This window comes from Triticum dicoccoides, chromosome 3B, assembly GCF_002162155.2.
Source record: "Triticum dicoccoides isolate Atlit2015 ecotype Zavitan chromosome 3B, WEW_v2.0, whole genome shotgun sequence".
NCBI lineage: Eukaryota > Viridiplantae > Streptophyta > Magnoliopsida > Poales > Poaceae > Triticum > Triticum dicoccoides.
In genome coordinates, this window is record NC_041385.1 from 563,661,154 (window position 1) to 563,670,798 (window position 9,645).

At 46.3% G+C, this 9,645-nt stretch overlaps 1 pseudogene; it reads right to left on the reverse strand.

The window, feature by feature from the left end:
* Positions 1 to 474: 474 nt before the first annotated feature.
* Positions 475 to 2,019, reverse strand: LOC119281548 (annotated as a pseudogene).
* Between the last annotated feature and the right edge of the window lie 7,626 nt (positions 2,020 to 9,645).

Below are 9,645 nucleotides of genomic sequence, written 5' to 3' on the forward strand. Positions count from 1 at the left end.
CAATGGAAAAAAAGGGTTCCAATTTGTTCTGAATTTTGCAGCCTGTGAATAGAAATCCACTTTTTCTTCTTTTTCATATTGTCTATTCGGCACAAGAAAAAGCCTTTTTTTTTTGGTGCCGATTCTTCTTGTATCAAATAAGAATCCTTTTTCTTTCTAATTCGTCAAAGATTACTATTTCTTCTTTATTTGGGTCTGTCTCTTGGACCTTTTTTTCTTTTGCTTAGGTTTAGCCGAGGTAGTGGACAAACAGTCTGTGATGTGCGCATGAAACCATTTACAACTGTAGCACAATGTTTATTGTTTATATGGATCTGATGCCGTTGTTTTTTACGTGTGTTAAAAAAATCAGGTCTGAGTACCATTTTCGATTGCTGGCTAAGTATGAAACTTTTTGTTGCACATACTCCTGTTTCAAAATAGATGGCTCAACTTTGTACTAACTTTGAGACAGAGGGAGTAGGTTTTATGTCTCATTTGTCTCTGATGTCTCACTTGAAGTGTACTTCATCCGTAAAGAAATATAAGAGGGTTTAGATCTTAATATCTTGGATCCACATACCAAAGATAGTACTCCCTCCGATCATACTGGAGTACTGGACACATCTTTGAGAAGGCAGAAAAGTTCACTAAAAGAAGAAAAAGGACACTCCACATTACACAAAAATAACATCCACAAAGCTCAAAAACAAAATGATACGATGTTCTGTGTCTGCACATCCAGATTCATGGAACCAACGGATCGATCACTTGGCCGGCGAAAACCACGACGCCGCTGAGCTCCTCCTTGATCAAGAACATGAACGGGTGGTCGGCCACGAAGTCCACGACCTGAACCGGCGTCCTCACCGCTGCGGCGCCAAAGGACGCAACAACGGCTGTCGCCGCGGCCGCCTCCGTCCCTTCCTCGTTCACCTCGACGAAGGACTGATGGAAGACGGCCGACACAACGAGCGGCGCCGCCGAATCCAGCATCTCCGAGAAGTCGGCGGCGAGGGGCGCGAACGGCAGGCGCAGGCCGAGGTCCTGCAGCAGCTCGGTCGCGTTCGTCTTGCACGATATGGTGAACTTGGCACCTTGAAGGCGCCGACGGGGACCTGGGCCATCAGCGTCGTCGAGCTCTCCAGCAGCGCCGGGTCGGACCCCAGCCTGTGCAGCAGGCTCTGCAGGCCGTCGCGCTCGTCGGGGAGGTAGATGTACATGGAGAAGTGCCGGCGCTCGCGGCCGCGCGCGTACGGCAGCTTCAGCACCTTGTAGCCGAAGCGGCAGGCGATGTGCTGCTGGCGGTCTCTGCTCGACATGAAGAGCGCGCGGACGCTGCCGCCGGCGGGGAGGTAGAAGGCGTCGTCGAGTGTGAGCCGGGGGTCGAACTTGCGGCACCAGGCGCCCTTGAAGTAGAGCGCATTCCCGAGGACGGCCAGCGTCGCGCCGTTGACGGAGCCCTGGGGCAGGAGGTCCTTGATCCGGCCCGCCGTCACGCTCTCGAACCACCGGTTGATCTGGGTTCTCGCCTCCTCTGGCTGCAGCAATCATACACGGACGCAAATTGTGAGTCGATCGTCGCGATTCCGGGGCGAATTTCGTGGGGAAGTTGCAGAGGGAGGGCAGGCAGGTCACCATGTCCTTGAAGGACGCCGGGAGCGCCTGGGCGCGGTAGTGCTGGGAGACGACGGCGGCGTAGTCGACCTTGAGGCCCATGGCGGCGTCGACCCACACGCCGTTGGCGAACCGCACGCTGGGCCCGCCGTCGTCGCTGGGGCTGTCGGAGAGGAGGCGCAGCGCGACGTGGGACGCGAGCGCGGCGTGCGCGGAGCCGCCGGCGGGGCCGAGGAAGGCGACGATCTGGTCGAGCGTGGCGCCGCGGGCGCCCGCGCCGAGCAGCGCCAGCGCGGCGTGGATGGAGAGAGGGGAGACGGCGAGGTTGGCGCCCGCCTTGCCGCCGCCGCCGCCGCAGGCGAGGTGGCGGAGCACGCGCATGGCGAAGGCGGCCTCGTCCCTGGCGGCCTCCGCGAGCTCCATGGCTGGCCTTGGCTTTGGTCGGTGGATGGGGTGGGGTGGGCGTGGGTTTTGGTTGCGACGGCGAGGGGTTTGGTTTTGGGTTCTGTAGTTGAAGCTCCGTGCGGTCTTGTGCCGCGTCGCGTTGGTGGGGTTGCTTCGGATTTCCCTTCTTCCAGATGAGCCTTTCACACGTTCCACGTTGATGGGTTGCTTATAATTTAGGCTGACTAGCAAAAGAGCACGTGCGTTGCAACGGAAGAAAAAACATAATACACACTCTTAAAAATCAATAACCATCACTCAAGATCATAATAGGTCCATCTCCTTTATTTTTGCGAGGTACTCCCTCCATTCCGAATTACTTGTCTTGGATTTGTCTAGATACATATGTATCTAGACTCATTTTAGTGCTAGATACATCCGTATCTAGACAAATCTAAGACAAGTAATTCGGAACGGAGGGAGTATCATATTTGTGTTGCCGTTTATCCTCCTTCTCACCCTTGCCGGTGATGGCCTCGGTGTTCACACAAAACAACAAAAAATGTGTGTTGAATATGGTTAATTCTAAGGCGTCTCTCTCTCCCTCTCTCCTCCCTCTCCCTCTCTCTCTCCTTCTCTCTCTCTCGCTCGCTTTCTCTCACTCTCGTGATGAGAAATCTGTTGTTTTCCTTGCGACATTTTTCAGAGGTATGCACGTGTAGTTATTGAAGTTTTCTTTTTCGTATATGGTTATAGTGGGGTGTTTATTTGCAATCAGGATCGCCGCCGGTATGAAAAAAAGGATCTTGCGCTATAAATTATAAGTTTGCTTCTATAAAAATATTTAACAGGTAAAATTAACATCATATTTAGATTTCACACATATTTTTGTAATAAAGTTTCATATATAATATGTTAAAATCGAAGTTATGGTTTAAAAGATACAGATAATTTAGAAAATCATTTGGTTTGACTCAAATATATTCCAAACTAATATTTAAAAATACTTAACAGGTAAAAATAATCTCATATTCATATTCTACATATTTTTCTAATCAAAATTCATATATAACATGTTCAAATCGGAGTTACGGTTTAAAAGATATGGATGATTTTAAAAAGTATTTGTTTGACTTAAATATGATCCGCGGATGAATTACCTAAAACATCAGAGGTTTTCGAAAAATGTAGAATAATGGTTCGGGTGTGACTTAAATCCGGACGGCGGGTTGATTTCAAAAAAGACAGGGACTTTTGTGTAAAATACAAAAATAACGATTCATTTTAACTTAAAACAGGATTGCGGGTTGAATTCTTTGAAATAGAGGGACTTTTCTAGAAAAATACCATGACGGACGAAAGAAACCCAATTTGCTTTATTATTATTAGGTAAAGATAAACTACCCAATCTTTTCTCAAAAATTTGACCTATACTTTGGTAGAAAGGGACCTCCTTCTATGTAAACCTTCCTGTAATGTGAAACATTTGTGCCCTATTCACATCAAGGCTAGCCAGAGTCTTAACTTTCCCCGGGATCCTTCTTAAGAAATAAACTGAAGGGTTGGCCAACAGGGAGATGCCACACTGGAGATTTGATTCGCACAATTGCCACTTCAGTCGTTGCATCCTTAATTAGTATTGCCATTAGCCCTGTTTTAATTGTTTTTTGGCATTAACAGGCTAGTGAAAAGACTAGCTTACCCCTGTGGCTATTTACACGAATGAATCTGATTTACACGTACGTGTATAGTTTGACCATGGGGCTCAGTTCGTACCAGCACCAGGCATTGGCTTCGCCTGTGAGATCGCCCGCTGCCGCTCTGCGCTCGCCGTCGCCGCCCGCTCGCCACCACCTCTTGCACCACCCCCGGGCTCGTTAGTCGCCGGTTGCCGCTCCGGCTCCCTACTTGCCCCGTCCGTTTGCTGGTCGCAATGCTCGCGTACTCGCCGCTAGTGCCGATCGCTGCTCGAGGTTGCCGTCGCCGCTCACCACTGGCACTCTCCGCCCGCTCTCTGCCACCTCTTGCGCCACCCGTGCGCTCGCTGTTCGCTGGCTGCGCCTCCCGCTCCCTGCTCGCGGATTGGCGAACAAGAAGTGCCTGAAGCTAATGGCAAAATGCAGTTATGCAGGAGATACATTTTACAGTACCTAATTATTTAGAGCTTTGACTGGGTGTTTGTTCTTTTAGCAATTTTTGTGGTATAATCCCAAGTTATGGACATGCTTTGTTGGTACGAGGAAAGCAGGATCGATGTATATCAGTGAGAACTTGCTGTACCTTTTATATCAACGAACGAACTTATGTGGTTTGGAAGCGTTTTTTCAGTCATTTGGTACAAATTATGACATTCAGGATTATCTATCTTCTTTAGGAGGGAGGGCCTCATTTTATCTATCTTCTTTAGTTTCTCATCATTGATGGTGCCGGTTGTCCGTACGATGCAGCCTATTTGATTGCCGTAGCACGCGCGCGCTTTCGCGGGCGCTTTTGGCTCAAAAATGCCGCCGTCCACCTCCGTGATCACCAGTCTAGTAGTTATGAGCTAGTTTGGGCGCTGTTGCCTCTTTGCTTTTGGTTCTGTACCGGCTCCGCTAGTCTCAGCGCCGGTCTCAGTCTCAGCGCCGGTCTCGATGTCGGCATCAGTCTCCGATGTGAAAGGTGGGCCCAACAACATCAAACGTTGATCGTCAGCAAAGCTCAAAAATTCGTCTGCCACCAGGTACACGTTGTCGCAATCACCAGAACATTGTCCTTCATCGTTGCTAGCCATGTTTCCTACGATTAAATCTAGTCAATTAATTCTAGACCTAATAAAATGAATAATGACATAAAAAAGGCATATGTTTTGTAGGAACATTGAGTCCTTCCCGGTGCGGCAAATCCCGGGAACTCGATATGTCCTAGTTTGTAGCACAAGTCATGCCGAAATTTATGGAAAATTTTGGCATGACCTTTGCTAAAAAGTGGACAAATCGAGAACCTAAAATTTGCCGGAACAGAAATGAATCAACATTCCGGCAAAACATAGCTAACTCGGCTTCATTCCTTGGAAACAACAAAAGGCCACTTGGGCATAATCGAACCACTTCAATGTTGCATATAACATGAGGAAACACTATTAAGGAATTTGCATATATAACATGACCATTTTAATCAAAAGATATAATCAACAATAATGGAATATGCAAATGAACATCAATGACATATATCATATAACAGCAATCTTGTTTTTTGTTTACATAGCAACAATTACTTTAACCAAGTTTTTGAAAAGAAAAACAATTCTATTTTTTGTTTATAGCTAAATGCCATAGCTACTGTTTTTTATTTATACCTAAAATACTTTTGTTTTAGCTGAAAGTCTAGGAGCACCATTTTCTCTAACCCTTCTGACCTCACCAAAATTTCCACAGCAAGATCTTAGTACCTACACCCAATTTCTTCAAAAATTTGGACCAGATTCAGGTCCATAGTCCAAATAATTTTTTATAGCAACTGTTTTTTTGTTTATTGCCTCTATTAATTTAAAGCTAAATGCTACTATTATTTATGTACCCTCTATTAATTTAAAACTAAATGGAATTACTTTTAGGCATTTTCATAAAAAATTGCCCTAGCTAATTTCCTAAAAAAATTGCTAATCATTTTTTCTAAATGCTAAAAAATGCCTACTGCCCTAAAAAAATCTAGGGTTCATATGAACACCTAGGGTTCATATGAACATCAACACAGCAACAACATATGAATTGCCCTAGCAGAGAGAGAGAGAGGAGGGTAGGGGAGAGGAGAGGCAGAGCCTTACGGTCGGCGGCGAGGGCAGGCTCGGGCTCGGGCGGCGGATCCTGGGTGGGCTCGGGCGGCGGCCGTGAGCTCGAGGGAGGCGACGGGGAGGTCGATGACGGCCTCGAGCGGCAGCGGCGAGGTCGACGACGGCCTCGAGCGGCAGCGGAGAGGTCGATGACGGCCTCGGGTGGCGGCGGTGAGCGGCCTCGGGCGGCGGCGGTGTGGTCGAAGGCGGCATGGCGATCAACGACGACGATGGAGGAGTTGGGGGACAGGGGGGAGAGGGGGAAAATGACTTAGCGAAATTTTGAGCCCGCGTGGGTTAAGTGAAAATAGCTATAGCGCGTTTGGCAAAACGCGCTATAGCTAACTTAGCTATAGTGTTTTCTAGAAAAATGCGCTACCGCTATTGCTTTCTGTTTTTTTCTTTACATTTTCTTTTTTTCATTTTTCATTTATCGATTTTTTCTTTCATTTTCATTTACTTTTCTACTTATTTTTCTATTTATTTTCTTTTTCTTAGCAGTAGCGCGCTACACCAGAAAAGCGCTGCTACAAGGCATTTAGTAGTAGCGTGCTTTCGATGGACTCGCTACTACTATTTCTAGCCTACCGGGAACAATGTGGGAATTCTAGTAGTAGCGCGTTTTCCTGGAGGCGCGCTACTGCTAAGACCATTTCTGTAGTGTGTGTTTTGACACGCGCTACTGCTAAATATCAGTAGCGCCCTTCCATGATCAGCGCTACTGCTATAACTCTGTGTATAAGGTTTTCCCTGGTAGTGTACTATATTAATATGGTATCATTTGATTTCCCCCAGTTCCACCTCGCTTTCACACAATCACACAAAGTACATGAAAAATGAGAGGTTCAGTTCATCTCTGAATAAGGATGGACGGAATGGAACTACATTATGCAACTGTAGATGCAAACTCCCATATACTATTTCGAAAAACTACCACTTTTTTTAATTTTTCAAAAAACTACCACAAAAGTGGCTGGCTGTTTCAAAAAACCCAAGTGGCCGAATGGTTAAGTTTTAACTGGGGTTATGACATGTGGGGCCCGCCCGTCAGGGTTTTGTCGCCCACAATGCTCATGGCGCGCGGGTGACGGCCGTTAGGGCGCACGGGCCGTCCCGACCAGGTCAAATGGATCCGGCCCGCCTCACTCTGTCTTCCCCCTCTCTGTCTTCCTCTCTCTCTCGCGCGCCTCCCTCTCCGATGGCGTCGGCGGCGGCAAAACCAGGCGATGGCGGCTATTCAATGGGTGGAGGTGGAAGGGGGGATGGAGGCGGCGAGTTCTCAGAGGTTGATAACTGGCTGGGGAGTGGTAGCTTCACAACCCAGCCGCCGCCGCCGCCGCCGCAACGGACACCACAGGCTGCAGCTCTGATGCAGGCTCCTACGCCACAGGCTACACCGCTGTCACCTGATGATTGCCAGTTCTCGCTTGAGTATAGAGCAGCGAGGTCTTTTGCTAGCGCTGTGCAGGCAGATCCGGCCAACTCCCAGCACCGGGCCTCTGCATTTGGAGGGGTGGAGTAAGTTTTTTCTCTTATGAGCTCCTTCAACAGTTTCTACATTTCTGCTTGTTCATTTCAAACAACATAGCATAATTTAGTTAGTTTTTTGACCAAACCCTAGGTTGATGTTGCTGTGATTCATCTTAGAACATGAACATGCACTGAATAATAGTTGAGCAAACACTCTGTGGCATGTTTTGGATGCAACAGTATCACTTAGCACCGAAGGATTAGTTAGATTTAGTAGAAATGCATGGTGGATTCAGAGAAGCATTTGTTAGATTCAGATTCCTTTCTGTACTTTATAGTTAGTGTGCACTGAATTTTTGTAGCAAAAAACACTTAGTTAGTTGGGCTTTTCAAATAACATATTATGTAATGCAGGCTGGATGATGACATTTGGGAGGTTAGGCTGCATTTCCAGGGCAGAGATAACATGGAAAGGAGGTTTTCTGTTCCAAACATCACTTTTCTGAACTTGATAGTACTTACTGAGACTGAAGGCTATGGGTCAGATGACTACATGTACTAGGTAAACGAACAAGGGATTGGACAGGAAGGTTTATTTCTTCTGGACAGTCAAGATGCAGTTGAAGAAATGGTAGACCACTCAGATTTCACAGTGCTCAATATCATTGTTTCCAAGGCAAATGAAGATAGAGATGTTGAATGTAACAGGGCTCACAATGTTTGTGAAGAACAAATTCCAATAGGCAGTCCAGTGGGGGGTCCTGGTTTTGTGTTAAGTCTATCACAAGATGGAGTGGTCCACCCTCTTGAAGTTAATTTGAACACACAACAAAGCTGTAACTTGAACATTTCAGAAGCTAATGGTGGAGATGATGATGGACAGGCTGCTGGTGAAGAGGATGATGATATTGACAAATCATCCTCAGACTTTGAGATTGATAGGGGTGACTATAGAGGGATAAAGATGTCTTACAAGGCTTGGAAGAGAGGTGAAGAAAATATTAGAAATGAAGAAGAAAGAGATGCTGTAGAAGACAGACCACAGTTTGAAGGTGACAGTGATGTTTCAGAGTTTTGGCAGGAGGAGAAAGAGGCTGACAGTGAAGAGGAAATAGTTGTGAAAAAATGCAGGCCTGAGAAACTCAAGCTTGTGAGAAGAGCAGCAGCAAATCCAGGTCCAACTTCCAGAGCTCACAGTCAGCCAGAGATCCCAAAGTTTCAAGATTTTGTACCTGAAGCTGATGAGTATTGCTTCCCTGGTGATGTGAGCATTTCCGACTCAGATGGAGAGACTCGAAGACTACCTTCTGGAAGGAAGAGAAGATTGAAGAAGAAGAAAGAGAGGAAATGGTATGACCCAAAGGTACCTGATGCACATGAGCAGCTGTGCAAGGACCTTTGCTTTACCAATGTGTATGAGTTTAGAAAGGCATTGAGAAATTTTCATGTTAGGACTTTGAGAAACTTTCAGTACCATAGGAATGAACCATTAAGGATTATTGTTTGGTGCCCAGAGAAGAAGAATGGATGTGAATTTTTCATGACTACATCCAAAGTAGCCCATGAAGATACATTCACAATCAAGAAGTGCCACATGGATTATAGTTGTGGAGCTTGTGGAGAGAGTACAAAGGTTACTACTGAATGGGTTGCAGAAGCTGTGGAGGACACAGTTAGATAAAAATTAAAGGCTGATGTAGAGACAATTCTCAAACATACTAAGAAGAAGTTTGGGGTGCATGTACCTAGGAGTTTGGCACATAGGGCAAGACTGATGGCTGTTCATGTTGTGCAAGGTGATCATAGAAAGCAGTATCTGAGGTTGAGGGACTACCTACAATGTGTGCTTGACACAAACCCTGGAAGCAGGTGCATAGTGACAACTTTTGAGGATCCTTTGAACCCATCCCCCACACCAAGGTTCAAGTACATGTTCTATTGCCTCCAGGCATCAAAAGATGGATTTCTTGCTGGTTGTAGGCCTTTCATAGGTACAACTCAGTGATGTGATCATGTTTGAAATGTAATCAAGTTATTCAATTTGGCCCTAACTATCTCTGTTTATGCAAGACTTGATGGTTGCTTCATCAAGTTATCCACAGGCCAGCAGATATTGGCAGCAACTGGGAGAGATGGGAACAACAATGTGTTCCCAATTGCTTTTGGGGTGGTTGACAAAGAGGATGGGCCTAGCCGGACCTGGTTTCTAAACCAACTTAGAGTCTGCATTGGCACCAGCAACCAGTTTGGGAACTGCACCATCATGTCTGACAGGCAGAAGGTATTTTCTCTGACTCTGTATTATTCTTATGCACATAGCAATCCTGCTATAGTTATCTCATTACTACCTTATGTAATCAAACAATAGGGCCTTCTTAAAGCAA